The sequence below is a fragment of the Aquarana catesbeiana genome, linkage group LG10 (genome assembly GCF_042186555.1).
Source record: "Aquarana catesbeiana isolate 2022-GZ linkage group LG10, ASM4218655v1, whole genome shotgun sequence".
NCBI lineage: Eukaryota > Metazoa > Chordata > Amphibia > Anura > Ranidae > Aquarana > Aquarana catesbeiana.
This window is the reverse complement of record NC_133333.1, coordinates 216,059,595-216,084,966: the sequence shown is the minus strand read 5'-3', so window position 1 is coordinate 216,084,966 and position 25,372 is coordinate 216,059,595. Positions and strand designations below refer to the sequence as shown.

Genomic DNA, 25,372 nt, shown 5'->3' with positions numbered 1-25,372 from the left:
CAATGTGACCAGGTTGTGCAACCATAAAATGTCCATCCACAAATGGAAGCCAACACAAGGGGATTAGAAGCAAAATCCATCAGAAGCTACATATAAAGTATAAAAGAGAAGAGAGGCGGCTCTAAGTGTAGCAATATGGTTACATTTAATGAATGTACAACATTTATCAACATGGTTGATGATAAAAAGAGGCACATCTAAGTATGCAGGCATCCGGGGTAAAGCTGTCCACATAGACCGTCCTCCGCACCACTGGCTCTCACCGCTGTCAGTCTGCAATCGTGACTGGGAAGACTACTCTGCAGAAGAGCGATCTGAAAGCGAGGCTTGAACCGCTCCTGGAGCGCAGCGTGGAAGGGATGATGTCAATGGTGGTGCGGAGGACGGTCTATGTGGACAGCTTTACCCCAGATGCCTGCATACTTAGATGTGCCTGTTTTAATCATCAACCATGCAAGTTTCTAAATGTTGTACCTTCTTTAAATGTAGCTGTATTGCTACACTTAGAGGCGCCTCTCTTCTATTTTATACGCAGTTGTGACATGACGCTACTTGTATATCAAGACATCACTTGTATATCAAGTCAAATTTTATTAAAAAATTTTGCTCGTCTTGCAAAATGCTCTCAAACCAAGGTTTTACTGTACTTCAGTGCACTGCAGCATTATGACACCAAATTTAAATGGTAATAAAACTGCTCCAGCTTTTAAAGAGCTTCAAAAATCGTAGATATAATTATTCATAAACCCATTTCCGATGCGTCAAGAATGTCAGAATTTAACATCCCTGTGTCAGCATGCAGGGGTTCTTGTTCCCCGTACCCGCTGTCACATTTGAAAATGGTGCAGCTGTGCAGTGCCATTTATTTGCAAAGAACTGTGAATGAATAAACTACAAGTCCCATCTTCCACCACAGCAGATGAACCTGTAGTTTAAAAAGAGGAGCTCCACCTTAAATAAAAATATTAAAAACCAGCAGCTACAAATACTGCAGCTGCTGACTTTTAATAAATGGACACTTACCTGTCTCAGGGTCCAGCGATGTCGGCAGCCGAAGCCGATCGATCGCTCGTCTCTCTGCATTTGCGGCTAGCTATTCCCGGAATTGGGTGCAGATACCTGTATTATACAGGTATCTGCACCCCCCTCCCCCCTGAAAGGTGCCAATTGAGGCACCGGAGGGGGGGAAGAATCCGATGAGCGAAAGTTCCACTTTAGGGTGGAACTCCGCTTTAAATTGACTGAGTGTGCTGATCAGCACACTTGTAGTTCATTCATTCTGCCTACAGCTCTGTAGAAAGCCTATACAGCGCTGTAGGCAGTGTGTGCAGGAGCCTGACATTGCACCAGCGATCGTGGGTGCAATGCTCTGCAGGCTGCTGTGAAAAAAAATTATAAAATGTATTTTTTCCCTGCATAAATGAGCATTTATTATTTATTTCAAAAAGCTGAACTTAGCCTTTAACTTTCTGGGAAACTTCAGCAGGTGTCAAGCTAGGGACCCAGCAAGCGGAGGTGATGCTTGCAGAGCAGCCTTGTGTGTCAAGCCAAGGACCGAGCAGGCCAGTGGGGTGAAGCTTGATAAGTATCTGGAGAGCCAAGCTAGGGACCCAGCAGAGAAGCGGGGGTGATGCTTGAGGAAGATACTACAGTGAATATTGGAAGAGCTCAAGGGATTCAGTGGCAGTGAATCATCTAGTCTAGTGAGAGGGACTGGGAGCTCAGTGGGTTGAAAAACTACAAGAAGTGATTGTAGTGGAAGTGACGGAACTGTCACACCTTGTGTTAGAAACTGGTAAAGACTGTTGCCATAGGAGACAGCATTCCTACACATGCAGATGTGGCATCTTGCTGGATGCCTTTCCCTGCATGGCTGTCCTCCTGTAGAAGTCTCGGAATCTGCCCTAACCCTATCTCCCAAAGTTCTGTTTAAGAGAAATAAAATCTCTTTGCATTCAAGAAGTGTCTGGCGCCCATGAATCTAGCTTGCATTTCACTCACTATAACTCACAACCCATTCTGTACGGAAGGATGTCAGCAGTTCTTGGCTCTTAAGGCCCATACACACGATCTGACTTTTTGACAAACATGCAAATTAGCTGTTTTTAAGGCAACATCCGACCGTGTGTACGTTCCATTGGACAAACTTTTTCGTTTTTCATCAGCCAAATGTTGGCTGTGCAAACAGACAAACTTGGCGGCAACAAAAGTCCGATGTCGGCAAGTCTGATCGTGTGTACACAAAACCATCGGACTTTAGTAAAGTACAAACACGTATGCTCAGAGTCAATGCAAAAGATCAGACAACAATACAGAAGTTGACCAAAGGGTGGCGCCGGAGAATTGAACAACCTCTTTTGAAGTGTCGTCAGTACGCTGAAACGTCACTACGTTCGTGTTTGTTGCCTAAAAAGTCCTGCAGTGTGTATGCTTAACAAGTTCATGGCCAACGCCCTTTGTACAGAAATCCACGGGAAAGTTTGTATAAAGTCCGATCGTGTGTACGAGGCTTAAAAGTTCTCATTAGACTAGAGGAGGAATGTGATCTAAAAGTTTTTGGGCGATAGTGCACTAGGCTGGCACGCCGTTTTGTTTCTTCTATGGTTGCATTTTTCCCAGTGACCCTCAATGAGTTCCTTTTAGCAGGGGTTCCCTGAGACCTGATAATTATTTCAAGTTTTCCTCTGGGATAAATAGGTTGAGAAAGGCTACCTTAGGAGGTTGCATCAATGGAGTCCTGGGATAAATTACTACAAAGAACATGGCATGAAGTTAGCTCTCTCTGTTGGTCAAGTTCCCAGTACTCTGGTTCTAACCAATAACACAGGTTAATGTCAGGTGACTCCCAATTTATGGTTTATATTCAGGGACAAAAAAAAAAAAAAAAGTTTTTAAGATTTAGGTTGGATGTAAATATACAATTGAAATCTTGTCACTATCGTTTCCAGGTCAGATTAGATTGACCAAAATGACACAAGAGGAAGTTCCAAGCCACTTTTTATAGTGCAATATAATGAAATATGATAAACATACACATTTACAGTAAAAATTATATCACACACATAGATTACTGATCAAAATTATTGTAATATGATCAAAATCGTAATATGATGCCAAATGCATTTATAAAGCTCACTGAACTCTGAGATGAACATAACATAATCAGCGCCTTTACTGACAGACCTCTGCATCTCCACACACTTTACATACTGAATTTTGAAGCAACACTGCTGCAAATAATGCCACTGTACAAAATAAGAAAGCAGTTATTATTGATTTATAATGTACAATCACCTGCAGATCAAAAAAATGTGGGGGGGGGGAATGAAACGTTTACATATACAAATTAAAAAGCAAAAGAGCCACTATAAATGCCACTATCTCTTGCAGTATGGTTCCAGCACTGAGTAGAATAAACTTTACTACTTACTGCTGCACTTGAGGTAGTCTTACTGCTGCTTATGCTGATCTGGACATCAAATGTCATCCTAAGCCTAGTCCTTACTGTTAATCACACTGTATGCTAAAAATGTTGTTATCATTTTTAACCCATTTTATGCTTGCTTAGTTACCAACCATCTTGGGTGAAAAATATATTTTTATTATTATAGTAAATTTGCCTTTACTACCTGGTTTGATGCCTGTTTTCTTTGATATAGCACTACTATTGAGTACTAAGTATTACTTTCAATGATTTCCTGTGATATTGTATGTTTGTACACTGAACCTGGTGTGTCAGATGGGTTGAGGTTTCTTGAGAAGGTCGAGGCAAAGAACAGCGATTCTATCCTACCAAGTTAGGGCTAAATGTGGTGGCTCGTCCAAGGATTCCACTGTTCTGAGTGCCAGTAACCTAGATAACAAGCCAGAAGAGAATGATATTGATCGATACTGACTGTGATTCTGAAGCTGTTGAATGGTACCAAGAGCAAAATGGTCAACTGGAGTTGTGTGTAGTGATTGACGTGCCGGGTAATTAGTGGATGGATGAACAGATCAGACAGGCACTAGTGGCCCTAGTTTACGGCCAAAAAGGAGTTTATCCTAGACGTGAAGACAAATCAAAGCACATCCTGCACCGAGAGTGGAAAGAAGGGATCCCCTCTAGTTTCCAGGGGCTTGACATTCAACTAACCAAAGAAGTTGAAGATCGCTTGATCCAGCTCAGAATGTGAGACACAAATCCAGAAAGTTCCACATGGATCATGCCAGAACCTGGGGTGACTGCACCAACATCTATGATGCTACCAGAGGATCCTTCTACCTCCATTTGCATCGTCATTGAGAAGTTGATAGAAAGCCTTATGAAGGATGTCTTTGTGCTGGTCAGTTACTGGTATCCTAAGGAAGCTGCATTTTTTTTTCTAGGAAGACCCCACCCCTTTGGGGAAAGATGACTTCAACGCCTTGATCAAGCTGTACAAGCAGCAAAAAAGTAGAAAGTAGCCCATGCGATAGAGACTGAGAATAGTTGAGAGCCTGCAGGCACAGGCTTCAGATGTTATCCAAAACTTGAAACAAGACAATTTGGGATGTAAGGCCACTGAATGCTTAGAGACCATCCAATAAATCTTAAGTAGGGTGGAGAACCATGTGGAGTTAATCCACACTTCAATCATACCCATCAATGGGAGGGTGAAAAATTGTATGTTATCCATCTAGATAGGATCCTTCATCAGGTCTTCATAAAAGGTGGAATGGAGACAAGCCACGAGCAAAGCTCTATTAACTCAAGTCCTGAAAGGAGCATAACCGTTGGATCACATTACACTTAAGCTAAGGGCAAAGGACCAGAGTGACCCTTTGACTTAATCAAAAATGATGAAGACGATTAGAGACAGGAAGAGCTTTAATTGCTGTGAAGACCCAGAACCAGATATGACTAAAGGGCACAAACAAGGTACCGCAGCTTATGCAACCCAACTTTGCACCAGCACAGAGACTAAGGCTGGCTATACATTATACAATTATCTTGTGCAATTTTCTTTTAGATTTAGCAAAACCATATAATATGAGGTCAAACCTAAACACTTTCAATTTGTATGCAACCAGGCAGGTCCTTGCACTACAAAGCTGAAGGTAAATCTAAAGGAAATTGAATAAGAAAATTGTATAACACATGACCAGCAGAAGAGGCTGGGTTTTTCCTGGCTTTCAAGGCTTTGACTCAAGCCATAACTCAAATAGGACAGTCACAAACTACTTTGCCAAAAACAATCCAGTGAAGTCCAGAAGTCAATAGGACAAGTAATGGAGGCTCACATGACTATGCAAAAGATCCTCGACAGACATGACAATGACGTGTCCACACTAGCTTCAGAGAGAGAGAGAGAGAGAGAGAGAGAGAGAGAGAGAGAGAGAGAGGAGATGTCATACCTTTCCAGCAGAAGATGTTATCCCTGTGGAAACATAGGACATCTTAAGGCACAATCCCCAAAAGGGAGAGATGGCAGATGACTTAACTGCCGAGGTTGTGAAGGCACTAAGTAAGCTGTTCTTTGGAAAGATGGAGGGGAAACTCCAAGGGGCCTTAGTGAAGGAGCCAACTGAGGGTCCATCTACTACAGCGAGCTCCGAACCTAAAGAAAACAAGGCACCCTCACAAGGGCCACAAGATTCTTCAGTATGATTCTGTACTTCTGCGATTCCTGATTCATAGCCGACCTTGCACTCTATGCCCTCTTGCAAACAGGCACAGAAAGCCAATGCACACCATTCTCTCAGGGCTGTCATAGTATGGCAAGGGGAGTAGAAACAAAGCTCTAGGAAAGTGCAAGTCCGTGCCACCAAGCCTAAATCCAACAAGTTTCCCAAACAGCTAGTGGGTCCCTCACCAGTAGTTCCCATTCAAGTAGAGGGAGTCAATACCAAGGCTCTGCTGGATACAGGGGCACAAGTGACATTACTGTAGGAAGACTTGGAGATATGGGGCATTGGGAAGTTCCCATATGACGGGTAACTCCCAATCTGAACTGATGTTGGGTCTTTCCACAGTCAGGAAAACAGACATTCGATACCTTAGCAGTCATGTGTCCTTACCCTCCAGGGGAAAAACAGAACTCTTTTCTGATAGGGACAAATACCAATCTAGTGATAAGGGTATTGCACAAATAGGATCAGTAGTCAGCAGATCTCACCACCTCCTCCGTCTGCTACGTAGACTCATCCCCTTCGTTCCAGAAGAGGACAAAGCAACAGTAATTGGAACAATCATTAATTCCAGACTCGACTACGCAAACTCCCTCTACATAGGACTACCCCAATATTAGCTTGCGCGCTTACAATTCATCCAAAACACAGCGGCAAGACTGCTAACAGGAAAAAAACCCTGGGAATCCATCTCCCCTTCCCTGTGGAGCCTACATTGGCTACCCGTATAGAATCGAATTACATTCAAGACCCTCTGCCTCACCCACAAATGCATACAAGGAAACGCTCCTCAATACCTACGCGAGAAAATAAAACACTACACATCGAATCGCAGTCTTCGATCATCTAACCAAAGCCTCCTCCTCATTCCCAAATCCCTCTACAAATCAAAGGAAGAACAAAGATTCGCAGTCCAAGGACCACGGCTATGGAACGCTCTACTGACTTACATCCGCACGGAAGAAAACCATCAGGCCTTCAGAAAAAAAACTCAAGACCTACCTCTAAGAAGCTGGACAACACAGGTCGGATCTAGCACCTTGAGGCGATTCAGTTCGCATTTGCAGCGCTATACAAATTATTCATTCATTCCCGATAACCATGAAGAGTGACTCATTCAAAGCTGTTCACCCTCAGCTATGTCAGGCCATCAACGTGATCTGCAGGAGCAGGAAAGCTCTGAAAACTTGGCTCTGAAGAAAGTGTGCTGCAACCTGGGGACATAACTTGCTTGTGAGCTACTGTCATGTTAATCTGGAACAAGGCCAGGCCCTTTGTTGTCCTTCAAGCCGATTCTCAGGGAGAGGACACTGAGGTGGAGCCGATTCCTGAGGTAGCGTTGAGTAAGGCCTTGCAGCGAAACCACACAAAAATCCCTGTCAGTATCCAAAACAATACTAATCTCCCAGTATAAAGCTAAAACCGCAGATATTGCTCAGGCAGGTGAACACAGCTACTCCAGTGGCACCATCTGGTATGGTGAGGGGAGCCACAGACAAAATATCAAAAAGACAGGTTCTACCTTCAAACTCCTCACTATCACCCACGTGGAAGAAGAGGGTGAACAGACAGCTCCTGAAATGGTGGGAGATGTTCTCTAAAAATGATTACAATGTGGGCTGCGCTAAGAGTGCTCCACACAGAATTCAACTTCAGAAAGATAAACCCTTTCAGAGAGAGAGCTCGACGAATCACGTTGGGTGGGTGACCTAAAGGATCTTCAAGAGCAATTGACTGAGTTGAAGGGAATGGGGATTATCCAAGGGTCACGTGGCCCTTATGCCTCCCCCATAGAGGTGGTAAAGAAGAAGAATGGCTTCCTCAGAATTTTCATTGATTATTGAACACTCAACTGGAGAACAATTCCTGACCAATACACCATTCCACCATTAGAGGACACTTTGCATTGCCTATCAGGGGTGAAGTGGTTCAGCGTTTTAGATCTGAAAAGCAGGTATTACCAAATCCACATGCACCCAGAAGAGAGGGAGAAGACTGCCTTAATTTTCCCACTGGGGTTTTTTTTAATTCAACAACAGAATGCCCCAAGGATTGTCAGGAGCCTCTGCAACCTTCCAATGATGAATGGAACGTACCGTAGGAGACATTAGCCTGTTTGGAGTATTAGTGGATCTTAATGATATCATTGTCTTTGGGAAGACTCGAACAGGAGGAGCGACTGGAAAAAGGTACTGCAGAGACTCCATGAAGAAGGGTTGAAATTGTAATTGGAGAAATGTCAATTCTATCAACCCTCAGTCACCTATCTGGGGAATGTTGTCTCAGCAGAGGGAGTCGCCACCGACCCAAGAAAGGCAGAAGCTGTTATTTCCTGGCCTAGACAGACTAACGTCACTGAACTAAGGTTATTCTTAGGATGCTGCTCCTACTACCAAAGATTTATAGAAGGGTTTGCTAAAATAGCCTAACCACTCAATTAATTGTTAAAGAATGAGGAGGAAGACATGGATGCATCCAAGCCAAATAAGCCAAGTAAAAGGACCCAGAAAGCCTCAAACGATTTGAGTTCAATGGACAGATCAGTGCAAGCAGGCATTTTTCCAGCTGATGAGGAGTCTAACCAATACTCTGGTGCTAGCCTATGCTAACCCCTCAAAGCCATACGAACTACACGTTGATGCTAGCAGAGATGGACTGGGCGGGGTACTATACCAAGAGCATGATGGACATCTGCGACCAATCGCATATGTGAGCAGAAGTATGACCCCTGCCGAAAGAAATTACCCCATTTATAAGTTGGATTTTCTGGCCTTAAATGGTTGGTGGTAGTCAAGATATAAGGACTACCTGTATGGTTCAGACTTTGTGGCCAATGCTGACAACAACCCACCTACCTATGAACTCACCACAGGCAAGCTATATGCTACTGGGCACCAGTGGTTGGCTGCTCTACATGGGTTCCGATTCAGCCTGAAGTATCACCCCGGAGTCATAAACAGGGATGCTGATGTTCTCTCCAGAAGGCCTCATGGAGTACAAGCCCTTGTGTCAAGGGGCAGGAGCACCATGCCAAAGTGGGAACAGGAGTGGTTACTGTGACCTTTCCCAAACAAGAGGTGAAGGCCTGCCCAAATTGTCAAAGAAGGATCTACGGAAAGAATAATAAGAAAATCTCCTCTGCAATCTAATGCTGAAAGCGCTAGAGAGAAAAAACCCAGACTTACTAACAGATACTATGAAAGAAGCACGGTTAGTCCAGTTGGTTGCAGTTGAGAGAAGGGGTGGTCTACCGAAGGGGCCCCTCAGACAAACCTGATAATAGAGGACAGCTGTTCCTACCAGAAAAACACAGAGACCATATTAACAGCTTTTTACATGATGACCTAGGCCCAGAGAGAACTTTCAAGCTAGTCAAAGATTGCTTCTTTCGGCCTTGTATGCAAGCTGAAGTTGAGGGCTGTTGTCACTCTTGCCTAAGGTGTATTCAGCGAAAGATATTACCAACCAAAGCCGCACCCTTGGGTCATCTCCAAAAAGTCAAGAACCAATGGAATTGGTGTGCATTGATTTTCCTGTGTCTAGAGTCTGACTTGAATGGGCAAGGAAATGTCCTGGTGGTAACCGACCACTTTACCTGGTAAGCCCAGGCATTTCCAACCAAAGACCAACAGGTCTCAACTGTAGCCAAAGTTTTTGTGGAAAAGTTCTTTGGCCACTATGACCCACCTCATCGCATCCATTCCGATCAGGGAAGAGACTTCGGGAGTAAACTCATCAAAAGAATGTTATATCTGCTGGGTATTCAAAAATCAAGAACAACCCCCTATCATTCCCAAGGGGACCCCTAGCTGGAACGATTCAACTGCACATTTCTAGACATGCTTGGGACTCTCTCAGCTAAAAAGAAAAAGCATTGGGCCCATTAACCACCTCAGCTCCGGAAGGCTTTACCCCCTTGATGACCAGGCCATTTTTGGCTATTTAGCACTGCGCTAACTGGTAATTGCACGGTCATGCAACACTGTACACAAACAAAATGTATATTTTTTTTCATTTTTTTTTTTAATACAAATAATGCCAGTGCTCAACAACTTCTATTGGGACTGTGCTAGTGTGGTGGTCAAACTAATACTAGCTTACACTGGGTGGGAACCGACTTACTGCCACTGCCATTGACACCAACACAGTGATCAGTGATAATACTATACGCTGTCCCTATACTAATGACACTGGCTTGGAAGGGCTTAATATATATGGCAATCAAAAGGTGCCTAACAGATGTTAATATATGTGTGTAATATATGCTGATTTTTACTAAATATCTCTTTGTTTCTTATCCCTGCTTTGCAGAGATAAGAAACAGAGAGATTGTTCCCCCTTTACAGAGCCCTGTGTTGATTGTCAACACAGGGCTCTGGGCTGTGAGTGGACCCAGCCAATCAGCAGGTCCTGGCCATGAATCATTGGCCGGGATCTGGTGACAAACTCCCGCTGTGTACAATCACAGCAACGTACTAGCATAACGCTTTGCCTGCAACTACTTGCGGGTAGTCCTCAGGTAGTTACAGATGTCTGTCCCTTGTAATTATTGTTTTTTATTCTATTAGGTTCTAATGGAAATGTGGGCTTGATATGTTGCTTGTATTCTTTATTTTTCCACTCATATATGGTATATTTCATGTATGAACTTTTACCTGATATTTGTAGTACTTGTTACTTTGTGAACTCTCTGCTATTGTATCATTTATTGGATTGTATGATCTAATGTTCTTTCAAGATCTTTTCTGATTTAAAAAAAAAAAAAATAATTATATACACACCAGAATTATCTCTTGCCCATAATGGAAGCAGTTTGAATGTCCTCACAAACTGATTCTAGCCCCACTCAGAGGGTTTCTTGCAGATCCCACCCACTAACTCAAGACACCGCTCTAAACATAGACTGGCTATGGCCTTCTCCACCCCAAGAGACTAAGATTTCTGTTATAACCAAAGAAACAGACTTGGTGCTCCCCAAATCTGAGATGCCAGAACCCACACCTCCATTTCAGCCGTTAGAGGCCCCAGAGGTTCATCTAATTCACCAACATTTGTTTTGGTAGGTGAATAGCCTTTAGTGCTCTAGTAAATTAGCTATAGTGTTTTAAAATGAAGAAATACAGAATCATTTAATACAACCAGCTTTTTACTTCAATGACAATGGGATAGGAGCAAATTTGCTGCCTAGTATCAGATATCTTTCAAAACGTTATGCCTGAGCAGACACTTTTGATCACATGCCTACAGAACACCTTACACAAAAAGACAACTTGACTTACATAATAGGAATAAGGCAAGTTTTCTCTCCTCTGTAACTAAACTGTGCCATTCTGCAGGGAAAAGAAATGTAAACTTCTATGTGCTTTCTGACATTTAAGGCCATGAAAACACCATACAAAAGTTGACACTTGTACAGACAGACATGGTTAGAAATTATAACAGGGTCATGTTACAGGCATGATCAATGTAATTAAGGCTTAGAGGTGTTTAACTATACAAACTTGCACTTTCAGTGCCAACATTGGGTGCCCTTTGTGCCACCACCCTTTGGGAAGGTAAACAGGGCAGTGAACAAATCTGCAGCATATGGTATGATCAAATGTCAGTAAAAAACCCACAACATTTACCATCTAAACTTTGCAAAGTATCAGTAGTGCCAGATTTAATCCACAATGAAAGAACATGTGGGAAAACAAGCTGTTCATACAATGAATACGCTTTTTTTAGCAAAAGTTTGTGAGAAAAAAAAAAGTGATACTTCCTTATTTACCCACTGGAGTAATATCCTAATCAAGGCATAATCTATTGTATACAAAGTCAACCAAGAAAAGCCAGACTTAACAAGCTGAGAGCAAAGGTGTGATTCAGCCTCCACGGTGTCCCTCACAAGGCAAAACTCTATGAGCCTTCTCCAGACCTGCTGGTGTCACTTACAAAGGTCTTCTACTGAGGGACAACTTCAGGACTTGCAGGTAAGCACAAAATTATTCTGGTGACACTCAGATATTGGCAACAGTAAAACATCAAAGACAAATAATACTTATTTTCAATGCAGGTTGTATATTGAATGATTATTAGGGAACATTTAGCAAAACTGGGAACAGCTAGAATCTGGAGCAGCTGTGCATGGCAACCAATCAGCTTATAGCTTTCATTTTCGAAGCTTACATGAACAAGCTGTAGATAGAAGATTATTGGTTGTCATGCATGGTTTTTATCTGCAAAAATATAGTTCTTTCTTAGGACAATTTTTTTAGTTATGTCACAAAATCTAAAAGGACATTTACCAACATTAACAAAAACTTTGGATAGAGTTTCCTGTTGGTTAAAGTACTTGGACACTGGCACTTTACAGTTGCCTAATGGCAGACAAGTCCACCCCTGCCTCCACAGGTTTTTTTTGGTGGCCCATTATGTCTTAAAAATTTGTTATATTAGAAATAAATGAATTGCTTTATCAGTAACACACCAATCAAGCAGACGAATCAACAACAGCTGACTAAAATAATCAAATTTTTCCATTTCAAAATTTAAAAAACATGTATGCTGTGGTGAGAACTACAGCTCATTACTTCCAGTCAGTTTTTAATACATATTATGGTGTAATAATGTTCTGCAGACATTAAAAGCACTGGTCTCTTGGAAACTATGACGGTAAGCAACTGAGAATCACTGTCTGAAGGAACAACTTCAACATACACTTACCAGCCACTTTATTATTATTAGGTACACCTTGCTAGTACTGGGTTGGGCCCCCTTTTTTCCTTCAGAACTGCCTTAATTCTTTGTGGCATAAAATCAATGTTAGAAACATTACTCAGAGATTTTGGTCCATGTTGACATGATAGCATCACACAGTTGCTTTAGATTTGTCGGCACATCCATGATGCAAATCTCTCCTTCCAACACATCCCAAAGGTGCTCTATTGATTGAGATCTGGTGACTGTGGAGGCCATTGGAGTGCAATGATCCCATTGTCATGTTAAAAAACAAAAAAAAAACAAAAAAAAAACAGGATTGAGATGATTGGAGCTTTGTGACATGGTGCATTTTTATCTGCTTGAAGGAGCCATCAGAAGATGGGTACACTGTAGTCAAAAGGGATGGACATAGTCAGCAACAATACTCAGGTAAGCCGTGGTGTTTAAACGATGCTCAATTGGTACCAAGGGATACAAAGCATGCCAAGAAAATATCCCCCACACCATTACCACCAGCCTGAACCGTTGACACAAGGCAGGATGGATCCATGCTTTTATGTTGTTTACACCAAATTCTGACCCTATAATCTGAATGTTCCAGATAAAAGTCGAGACTCATCAGACCAGGCAACGTTTTTCCAATCTTCTACTGCCAAATTTTGGTGAGCTTGTGTGAATTGTAGCCTCAATTTCCTGTTCTTAGCTGACAGGAGTGGAACCCAGTGTGGTCTTCTGCTGCTGTAGCCCATCTGTTTTAAGGTTCAATATGTTGTGCATTCAGAGACGGTATTCTGCATACCTTGATTGTAACGAGTGGTTGAATTACTGTTGCCTTTCCATCATCTGTCCATTCTCCTCCGACCCCCTACATCAACAAGGTATTTTTGTCCATACAACTGCAGCTCACTGGATATTTTCTATTTTTCGGATCATTCTCTGTAAACCAGAGAGATGGCTGTGCATTGAAATCCCAGTAGATGAGCAGTTTTTGAAATACTCAGACCAGCCCATCTGGCACCTACAACCTTTCTTCCCCATTCTGATGCTCAATTTGGAAAAGGAGATACCCCCCAAAAAACTGGGACTTTAACAGCAACGAAATATAAAAATACTATATAATTTAACAAAATATACATATATACAAATATGAAATATCAAACCACTAAAAATAGATAACAATGATGATGAAATTCCCATATGGTCCAGACAGCCGTCTATATGTATATTTTGTTAAATAAATTATATTGTATTTTTATATTTTGTTGTGGTTAAAGTCCCAGTTTTTTTGGGGGGTATCTCCTTTTCTAAATTAAACTGTACAAGAGATGTTGGCAACCTCAAATTGGTATGGTTGGATGTTCTTTTTTTAATGTCCATTCTGATACTCGGTTTGAGCTTCAGCAAGTTGTCTTCACCACAACTATATGCCTAAATGCACTGAGTTGCTGCCATGTGATTGGCTGATTAGCAATTTGTGTTACCAAGCAATTAAACAGGTGTACCTAATAAGGTGGCTGGTGAGTGTATTTGAAACAGTTAAGGTATACATGAAAGATTTAAACAATATAACATTTTGAAGAGGGTAGTATACCCCTATGTAGGTTTGGTAGAATTAAATAGTTAAAGTAAAAGCCATAACATTTTTTACTGCCTGTCCCCTCCACCCTCTGGTGCTGCCATGGACATCAAGGACAAGCTAGCATATAAAAACAGGGTCAGACCTTGTGACACCTGCATAGCAGGCAATCCAGTCTAGCCTGGAGTGAGTAAACCTTACACACCTGAAAAACTGATCAGAGAGAAGAGGCACAACGATCTGTTCATACTTGGCAAACAGGTATGTAACTCCACAAAACTTCAGCAGATAACACAGAATGGATAATACACTCATACATTATATAGAAACAATAGCACATGATAAAATATGGTTTATTGGTACAAGGCTTTTCAGATGAATATTGTAACACAAACACACATACCATTCAGGAAGGTCATAATCCAGAACAGAGAGTTTCCAATGTCAAGCAATAAAAAAAATAAAAATAAAAAAAAACGATAATTTCTGTGATGTGCTACCTGATGAGAAATTTGGCTAAAACAATTTACGTGTGAAATTAAGTTTCTTTTAAAAATGGGGTGACAAGCACAGCGAAAACAAGAAGCATTCAGAAATTGGCCCACTGTGATCCAAAGACTCTAAAATCACAAGGTTCAAATGTTGGACCTCTTTACTTTTATGGTGCTTTTAGTTGCATTACTTGAGTCATATGGGAACTTTTGGTTTTGGCTACATATTGCGTGCTGAAAATTCCTCATTGGGTTGATGCTTATAACATCTGAATGGGCAACACAACTCACTTATTGGGAGTAGATTCTACTGTGTGGCAGAATCATGAGCATGTCACTGAAGGTAATGAAAGCAATATGTTGGAATAGAAATATGGCTGACTTGTTTTTGAACTTATCTTGCATCATGCTTACAATGACTATAGAGATATTAATACAATTGCACCAACACAGTTAAGCATTTGTCTGTAATACTTTTTTTGCATTAACAGTTATCACGGACACAATAGTGTGTTTGAAGGTACAACCTTTGGTACAGACATTTCATCCTTCACCATGAGCACATTTGTTGACCTGGCTCAGTGGTATAATAAAGTAAGGAAGGATGGATAAGCAAAAATGCTTAGAGCATGCACCTTTGAAATAATGTCAGCCAGGACAGATGCCAAATCTCTATCCTGAAAGATTTTCTTCAAGGCTTGTTCACACCATACACCGTATGTGGAGCTGCACTGATCTGCATAGAGCAACGCAGACTCAATGCAAGGGCACATAGAAAACAATTGTTTTTTTTTACATGTCCTGATACAAATATACTGTACGTGTGTGGTGGTGCATGCTGTAGAAACAATACTGTGTATAGTCCCCTGCGCTACCTGGTAGTGTTAAATACCAAATAAAATGATGTGAGTGAATACTGAAGACAAAAAATGAAAAAAGAAAAAAAAAAAAAAGGGGGGGGATTGCTGCAACAACTAATGTGTTTACAACTACACGTTCAGTAATATTAAATGTGGGTGGTGTTGCGCAGTTCCTATATAAATTACATGTAAAGACAAAATATAAAAATATCACACACATATATAGATCAATCTTGAAAAAAGTTATATATAGAGAGACTATGTGATGAACAAATATGACACACAATTTGTGATTAAATAATATTACACATATAGCTACACGGTAGTTTAGCTAACAAGTGTCCAAGTGTTAAAATTCCAATCAAGTGATCTGTTCTTCTTAAATATGGACAATAAATCTCTGTACTTCCATCAGTCACCTCCGTGCTCACAGAACTCTCACCTCACTTCCATATAATAAAAGCCTCAAGATCAGATTCCAGTATGGGTCTGATTATCCTTTCTTAGGGCATCTTCCTCCTAGGGGGAGCGTCACCATCAGTACAGATCGGAGAGACCAGGGATACCTCAAGAGCTAAGACTCTAGTCAAACACAGAGGAGACTAAGGAGGAAGATGCCCTAAGGAAGGATAATCAGACCCATACTGGAATCTGATCTTGAGGCTTTTATATGGAAGTGAGGTGAGAGTTCTGTGAGCACCGAGGTGACTGGTGGAAGTACAGAGGTTTATTGTCCATGCGGTATGAAAATGCAGCATATATGCTTTTATTAGGCAATGCAAATCACCACATGTTGCAATGTGATACAGTAAATAGAGTAGAATGAAGTAACCTTGGATCTTATGAAGAAGGTAATTGTAGGCAGGGGAGAGGCCAGGAGGTCAGCACCCCTAAGGGGAAGGAATGGCACACACAGTAGTTGGAGTTGCAGAAATTGTATTGTTAAAAATGTTCCAACATACAGTAACAGAATTTATGCAGCAACTTACAACTGATAGCAACAGTGATAGATGATTATATGGCACTTGCAGGAAGTGATGCACAGAGAGACTGACAGCACCTGGCACTGGAGGAGACTGACAGGCAATAAGCAGAATATAACTAGTAGCAGGGAGGTTCCCACAGCAACACTGGCAAGCAGTTCATATACTGTCTCTTCTTTTCTGGAACCTCTCCCTCACGCTAGGCACGTTCTCCCTGTCCAGCGGGTTTCTGTCCCTGACCTACCCACATATGCTAAATGCGTGCCAACTGTAGTGACCCAGTGGTTTTTTTTAGAAGCACTGTCCTTACTAAATATGGCCCCAGGGGTCATCCGGGGGCAGCAGCATCCAGACAGCAGCCCATCCAAGAATTAGAGGAATGTACATTCCCTTTGTCCTCCACTCTCCCTGCATGGTGGTTGCAACAGTGCCACTTGTGTAGGGAAGTCAATCTACACCTGTCTACATACTGGACTTACAAAGTAATTTTATAATGCCATATTAACCAATATCATTGATAAAATGCTAAATTAAAAACAGTTATTGTTAACCATTTGCTAAACAAAATATAATCACCTCTGAAGTCCCTATTTCGGGCTACATGGTGTATAAGGCTGACCCTGTGTTCAGACACAGATTGACTACAGTCTCAAAACATACCAGCAGGTTAACTGCTTTATGATCAAACTATCCCTTTTTCTTGTTGAAAAAAAAAAAACTATCCCTTGAATGTGAAGGCTCCCCTGAGTTAGCTGCTAATGAGAATGATGAACAATCTAATGCCCTAGAAATAATAAAGTTATTCCCGCGCTATCAAATATGGAAGACAGCTAAAACTGGAAAAGCTGCTTGCACCGATTCGGGTATACACCTGACCTTCACAATGAATATGTATAAATGGGTGGTGCTGCGCTAATCCTCACTAAACAAACATGTGCCATAAAGGTGAGTAAAAGATCTTAGAGTCAAATCTTATATCACAAACCAAATACAGGAAATATTAATAAAAACGTGATAAGTGACAATAACCAACAGATATAGCTAATCCAGTAGAGATGAAAAAATAATATATCATATACGTGAAAGTATGTTCATGATGGCACATAAATATGACCTCCTAGCAATTTAGTAAACCTCGCAATCATTGAAAAAATGTTCCATCTTATAGTGCAAATAGATATACAAATAAAGAAATAATTTAAACTGTGTACAAACAATGCTCAGAAAAGTGACAATGTGCAATGGAGTATTCCAATCAAATGAGTCCGTACCCCATACTACATACAAGGTGACAATGTGCAAAAACGTCCATCCAAATAAATATAACATAAATGTCCCAAACAATTGTGTGCAAAAAGTGCTACACAAGGAAGATCCTTGATATAACTAAAATATGTGACAGCAACGGTTTAACATGCGGCCGTTGCAATTAAAGTGCTCAGCGTGGGTGACATCACATGTGTCTTCGTGTGCATACACACAAGTGGGTAGTGGCCCCTTACCTTAGGGTAATAGGGCAAGCGCATATGATCAGCAAGCCATTGGGGTGTCCACCTACGGGCTCCAGCGCGTCCCTCATGATCCTAGATCCGAACCATATCTCGGATCTAGGATCGTGAGGGACGCGCTGGAGCCCCTAGGTGGACACCCCAAAGGCTTGCTGATCATATGCGCTTGCCCTATTACCCTAAGGTAAGGGGCCACTACCCACTTGTGTGTATGCACAATCGTGTGTGAGCTCCATCTGACTTTTTCCATTGGAATTTCCGACACACAAAGTTTGATAGCAGGCTATAAAATTTGACAACAAAATCCGATCCTTTAAATGCCGATCGTATAGAGAAATCCGACGCACAAAGTGCCACGCATGTTCAGAATAAATTAAGAGACGAAAGCTATTGGCTATTGCCCCGTTTATAGACCCGACGTACGTGTTTTACGTCACCTCGTTCAGAACGATCGGATTTTCCGACAACTTTGTGCGACCGTGTGTATGCAAGGCAAGTTTGAGCCAACATCCGTCGGAAAAAATACAATGGATTTTTTTGTCGGAATGTCTGTTCAATGTCCGATCGTGTGTACAGGGCATAAGGCTGTACACAAATCTAGGTTTTATTATTCATTTTTTTTATTTATTTATTAAGGTTAAAGTTATTTTAGCAGAAAAAGATATCAACACCCTACCAGTGGTCAGTGACACAAACTGTATTATTTAAAACACATTTAATAGGTAATATTACATAGTTACATAGTAGGCGAGGTGGAAAAAAGATGCAAGTCCAACCTATGTGTGATTATATGTCAGTATTACATTGTATATCCCTGTATGTTGCGGTTGTTCAGGTGCTTATCTAATAATGTTTTGAAACTATTGATGCCCCCCCGCTGAGACCACCACCTGTGGAAGGGAATTCCACATCCTTTCCGCTCTTACAGTAAAGAACCCTCTACGTAGTTTAAGGTTAAACCTCTTTTCTTCTAATTTTAATGAGTGGCCACGTGTCTTGTTAAACTCCCTTCTGCGAAAAAGTTTTATCCCTATTGTGGGGTCACCAGTACGGTATTTATAAATTGAAATCATATCCCCTCTCAAGCGTCTCTTCTCCAGAGAGAATAAGTTCAGTGCTCGCAACCTTTCCTCATAACTAAATATCCTCCAGACCCTTTATTAGCTTAGATGCCCTTCTTTGTACTTGCTCCATTTCCAGTACAAACTTCCTGAGGACTGGTGCCCAGAACTGGACAGCATACTCCAGGTGCAACCAGACCAGAGTCTTGTAGAGCGAGAGAATTATCGTTTTACCTCTGGAGTTGATCCCCTTTTTAAGGCATGCCAATATTCTGTTGGCAGCAGCTTGGCATTGCATGCCATTGCTGAGCCTATCATCTACTAGGACCCCCAGGTCATTTTCCATCCTAGACTCCCCCCTGTGTATAGATTGCATTCATATTGTTGCCACCCAAATGCATCATTTAAAATTTTTCTACATTAAACTTCATTTGCCATGTAGTTGCCCACCCCACTAATTTGTTCAGATCTTTTTGCAAGGTTTCTACATCCTGCGGAGAAGTTATTTCCCTGCTTAGCTTAGTATAGTCTAGAAATGCAGAGATTGAACTGTTTACCCCATCCTCCAGGTTGTTTATGAACAAAATAAATAGGATTGGTCCAGGACAGAACCCTGGGGGACCCCACTACCCACCCCTGATCATTCTGAGTACTCCCCATTTATCACCACCCTCTGAACTCGCTCTTGTTGCCAGTTTTCAATCCATGTACTCACCCTATGGTCCATGCCAACAAACCTTATTTTAAACAGTAAACGTTTATGGAGAACTGTGTCAAATGCTTTTGCAAAATTAAGATACACCATGTCTACGGGCCTTCCTTTATCTAGATGGCAACTCACCTCCTCATAGAAGGTTAATAGATTGGTTTGACAAGAACAATACTTCATGAATCCATGTTGATTACTGCTAATGATACCGTTCTTGTTAGTAAAATCTTATCATCCCCTCCAAGAGCTTCCATACTATTGATGTTAGGCTAACTGGTCTGTAATTCCCAGGGATGTATTTTGGGCCCTTTTTAAATATTAGTGCTACAGTGGCTTTTGTCCAATCACCTGGTACCATTCAAGTCAGTAGACTGTTCGTAAAAATTAGCAACAATGGTCTGGCAATTACTTGACTGAGTTCCCCAAGTACCCTTGGATGCAAGCCATCTGATCCCGGTGATTTATTAATGTTAAAGTTTCCCAAGTCTAATTTTAATTCTATCCTCTGTTAACCATGGAGGATAAACACTGCAGTTTTGGTTACTGAAGCCCCCCCGATTCCCTTGTGAAGACTGAGGAGAAGAATAAATTCAATACCTTGGCCATCTCCCCATCCTTTGTAACCAGATGTAATATTAGTTAGCTATAACTGTAATGACTTGCTGGATCATTGATCTCAGATATGTACAACATAATCCTCACCACAACTAACATTCAGCTTGTGGAACATAAAGAACACAATAATATGTACCATCGGTTGCACTATTTAAGTAATTAAGACAATATTAAGTTCAAACAACATTATGTGTACAACAATTGCAGAGATTAACATATCCTTGCAATGAAGCACAACCTTGGCCAGTTCAAGGAGCAGCAAACATTAGGGGCTCATACACGTCCAGATTATCGGAATATAAAGGCATTTTATATTCCATACAGCTGTTCCAAAGTCTGATGGACACCCCCAGAATCAAGAAGTGATTACTTGATGTGCGTAGCATGTACAATTTCTTCCACCATCTATCACATATAGGTATAGGGGTGCGCAGCCTATTGCATTAGGGTATGCACCTCAAAGCTCCAACACATATGCGTGTGTGACATATTTACCGGCCTCTTCCCCGCTCTCCATCCTGAAACAATGGGGGGGGTGAGCAAATATACATTGGTACCGATACCCTGTATTTTCCTCTTGTGGCAGCAGAATGTCGGCAAGAGGGATAGGAGAATCCCACTTTCAGCTGCTGCAGGGGGAAATTGGATATGTTTGGCTAAATTCCACTCCTCCCACCACTCCTGTCTAGGTTGCAGCCTCTTACCCATTCTTGGCAGTCCCCCTCTGGTACTGTCTGCTCCTCCTTCCTCCGGATTCCTCTTTAGCAAGCTGGGTGCTAAGAGAGCACGCTTCCGAGCCAGGCTGCGTGCATCTATAGAAACAAAGGGGTTAATTTACTAAAGCTGCAGAGTGCAAAATCTGGTGCAGCTCTTCACAGAAACCAATCAGCTTTTTTTTGTCAAAGCTTAATTGAACATACTGAAAGTGGAGTTCCACCCAAAAGTTGAACTTCCGCTTTAAGCACTCCTTACCCCCTGACATGTCAGATTTGGCATATACCCACTTCCTCCTTCCTCTTTTTGGATGCCTAGGTGACTCCTCCTCTCGCCCTTCACGGCGAGACCTTGCCATAGACAGTGTGTGACATTCAGCTGCAGTCTGCTATTGTATAGGCCGCCTGCTAAAGCAACAGATCTCAGCTGATTTAGTTCTGCTGCCTCCTGTGATTCTAATAGACCTGTACCTTGGGCTGCTGAGCTCTATTGTGCATTGTAACCAGTGTTGCCAACTGCCCGTAGATTTACAGGCAGCCGTAAATGTAACCTTTTTCGGGCTGCCCGTTAAAGTCCGTTACGGGCACCGATGCCCGTAAAAAAGATGGCCGCAAGCAACCATTCAACTGCGCATGCGCCGTTCTGAAGCCGGCCGGCGCACGCGCAGTAACCCAATTGCGCCACCCTTTTTTTAATAGATCGAGAGAGACCATGGCGGCCGGCGACTCCTGTCCTGCAGTGCACTCGTCATAGGCGGAGGAGCCGAACAGGGGTGACACCTGACGGTGAATTGGAGAGTGAAACTGGGGGGATGTCGTTGTAAAAAGGGGACAGAGAGAGAGAGCGAGAGAGAGGGGAGGACATTACTGGGAGTCAGGAGGCTGAAGCCATGCCATGCAGGGGACAGAGACTGATGTGTTCTGTGACTGTCCACCATCATATTACTTCTCCAGTCCACATAATCAGTGTGCTGTGTCCTCCTCCTGTGCCCCTTTCACCTCTCCACAGGTCAGGGCAGCACTGTGCTGCCCTGACCTGTGGAGAGGTGAAAGGGGCACAGGAGGAGGACACAGCACACTGATGATGTGGAGAAGTAATATGATGGTGGGCAGAGGAGGCGGCTACTGTGAGGGGGTGAGGAGGACATTATCATGTCCGCACCCTCTGTCCACCTCCTGTATCAGGTCCGCACCCTCTGTCCACCTCCTGTATCAGGTCCGCACCCTCTGTCCACCTCCTGTATCAGGTCCGCACCCTCTGTCCACCTCCTGTATCAGGTCCGCACCCTCTGTCCACCTCCTGTATCAGGTCCGCACCCTCTGTCCACCTCCTGTATCAGGTCCGCACCCTCTGTCCACCTCCTGTATCAGGTCCGCACCCTCTGTCCACCTCCTGTATCAGGTCCGCACCCTCTGTCCACCTCCTGTATCAGGTCCGCACCCTCTGTCCACCTCCTGTATCAGGTCCGCACCCTCTGTCCACCTCCTGTATCAGGTCCGCACCCTCTGTCCACCTCCTGTATCAGGTCCGCACCCTCTGTCCACCTCCTGTATCATGTCCGCAGCCTCTGACCATCTCTTGTCTTTTATCATGTCTGCAGTCTCTGAGGGGATCCTAGAAAGGAGTCAAGAGTGGGAGTGCCGCCGGGATGGGGGTTATGGGAAGAGACAGACATATGCGGACTGTGGAGAGGAGACTATAGAATAAAACCAGAGCCGCCAAGCTGGAGCCGTCTGACTGAGCCATGCATGGTGCACCTGAGAGGAGGTCAGTGACAGCGCCGCCAGGCCAGTCTGAGGGGGGTCACTGATGTAAGGGGGAAGTGAATACAATAATGTAAGGGGGTACTGATATAAAGGTTCCCCCCTATATTAGTAATTCCCCCCCTTACCTTTGTGTATTCACTCTGAGGAAGGTGGTCTCTTGTAACCATCCTGCAGACTCTGATGTAAGGGAGAACTCTGTGCTGGCTGGGTCATAGTATCCTGACCTTCATGTAAATAGAGAAATATGTTTTTTGACTTTTTTTTTTACTTAAACACATTGCTAATAGTATTCATAGTTCAAATATTGATATTTGTTTAGCATTAAAAACTGTAATTTTAGGCACTTTTTTGCAGTGCCAGTAAAGAATGTGGATCCAGCAGTAAATGTCATGATTTTTTGCCAGAAAAAAAAATTGGTGCCATTTGTAAATTTCGGCGTTTTGCCAGTAAAATTTACTTCGGGTGTTGGCAACACTGCTTCTACCCCCTTCCTAACAGGCCAATTTTTAGCTTTCAGTGCTCTCACATTTTGAATGACAATTACTCAGTCATACAACACTGTACCCATATGAAATTGTGTCCTATTTTTCCACACAAATAGAGCTTTCTTTTGGTGGTATTTAAATTACCACTGGATTTTTTATTTTGTGCACTAAATGAACAAAAGACCAAAAATTTTGCAAAAAAAAGAAATTTTTCTTTGTTTCTGTTATAAAATTTAGCAAAATTAGTCGTTCGTCTTCATAAAATGTTGGCCAAAATTTATACTGCTAAATATCTTTTGGTAAAAATAACCAAAATCAGTGTATATTATTTGTTTTTTGTGAAAGTTATAGAGTCTACAAGCTATGGTGCCAATCATTGAAAATTGATCACACCTGATGTACTGATGTCCTCTCTCATTTCTTGAGAGACTAACTAGCCAGGACAGTACAAATACCCCCCAAATGACCCCCTTTTGGAAAGTAGACATTCCAAGGCATTTAGTAAGAGGCACAGTGGGTTTTTTTAAGTTGCATTTTTTTTTCAAAATTGTCATATTAACCACTTTTGGACTGCCTGCCGTCATTATACGTCGGCACTTTGAAGAGGAGTATCGTTGTTATGGCAGCAGATAGCTGTCATAACCCCGGTATCCTCTTCTTCAGCGGGCGGTCCGCTTTCAGATAAAAGTGGTCTCTGGGGCGGATTTTTCGCGAGATCACTTTTAAATCGGGGGCGGGAGAGGGCCCCCCCTCCCACCACGCTCCGGTAGTCTCCGCCGCTTATCGGTAGAGGTGGAGACAATTGCATCCTCCCCCTTGGATGCCTGACTGCCAAGTGAGGGGAAGATGGCCCCCACTTGGCTCCATAGAATTGACTGGCGAAAGCAACATCAAACGTCACTTCCGCCCAATGCTCAGTCTCTGTCTCTTGCCTCTGTTCCAGCTTGGCTGAACGTGTGTTTCCGTGCTGACCGGTGGGTGTCGCTGTTACCACTAGTCGGTGTTGGAAAGGCAACGTGTCGAAGTGTATAGATGCTCCTCTGTCTCGGAGACAAGCTCGGTGGAGGTGCCTCCGAGTTGCATTCTGGGAAGAGGGTAATTATGGGACAGATGCCATGTTCTAGGGTTTTTTTTTTTACAGCCACCTGCTGGCCCTCCTGGCCGACAGGTATGCATTAAGGAGCTACCTCGTGGTCCTCTGATCGGGAGGCCCAGGATGCTGTGGCGCAGGGGTGGGTCCAGAGGCTTGTCTGGGGCCTACCACCGCGGCCGAGGAATGGTCCTGAGCTGTCGGTCCTGTGTGACGAAGCTGGACAACCAAGGAGATCCCAGGGGAGGACCCTTTTTCGGAGGGAATCACGCGGCGTGCTGGTCTATAGAGGGGCCTGGTGACTCGGTTGGAGGACGTATCCAAAAGAAGTAACCATACAGCATAGTGTTGCCGGTTCGGCTTAAAAGGTTCAGGCACTGTGACTGACTTTCACTGCAGAAAATCTGATAAATCCTGTGGCAGAGGATCGTACGGATTTATTCCCCCAAACAAGTCTGTGGCAGAGACTTTTGATTCGTGCTGCGTACTGGCTGCTAGACCGGTGAGAGAGGCCTATCCAGACGAGCAAGGAGTGTGTCCCACGAGGGGAGCGCATTCCACATAATTATCTGAATTCTATCAGGACATTTGATTTTACAAGAAGATATTTGAGTTTCTCCTGAAAGTTTCCTTTTCCGCCTCCTTCCTGCTACTTCCTAAAGTTTGTCTGTTCAATAAAGCATTGAAAACGTACTCCAGTGTTGGTGCATGTGTCGTCCAGAAGTAAACTCAATGGAACCCCTAGTCCCGGTGCCAGTGAAACAGAGGGAAGCAAAGTGAAGGTAACAGACCCGCTTAAACTAGCAACTCCACCGTGAGTTAGTGCTACACATGCATTAAGATATAAAACCTTCTGTGTGCAGCTCAGCCCCCTTAATACTTACCCGAGCTAGGCTTGGCTACTGAGTCACTGATTCGAATCAGTGAATCAACTCACTACAGAGAGTCTGAATGAACTTGAATCATGAAAGTGAATCTGATTCAATGCATTGCCAAAAATCCTCCCCTTTCAGGATGAGTAAAGGAGCTGAAAACACTGCAGCAGCCTCAGCTCATGGTTTGTAAAATGAGCTAACACATGATTAGCTGTGTGAGCCAAGACTCCAAGTCTCTGAATAAATCACAGAGCACAGAAGATTCTCTTTTGCATCATGAGCTGTCTG

The 25,372-nt window shown here is 42.8% G+C and overlaps 1 protein-coding gene across 3 annotated transcripts in view; it reads left to right on the top strand.

The window, feature by feature from the left end:
* Positions 1-11,299: 11,299 nt before the first annotated feature.
* KCNJ1 (potassium inwardly rectifying channel subfamily J member 1) overlaps positions 11,300-25,372 on the top strand; it is a 43,803-nt gene continuing 29,730 nt past the window's right edge. Inside the window, exons 1-2 of one of the 3 annotated variants that reach the window (XM_073603291.1) lie at positions 11,300-11,621; positions 12,717-12,780. The gene's annotated coding sequence lies outside the window, so the exon portion shown is untranslated. Of the gene's footprint in view, positions 11,622-12,716; positions 12,781-13,832; positions 14,189-25,372 lie in introns of those variants that run through there. The other 2 variants (XM_073603290.1, XM_073603292.1) reach the window with 2 other exon arrangements.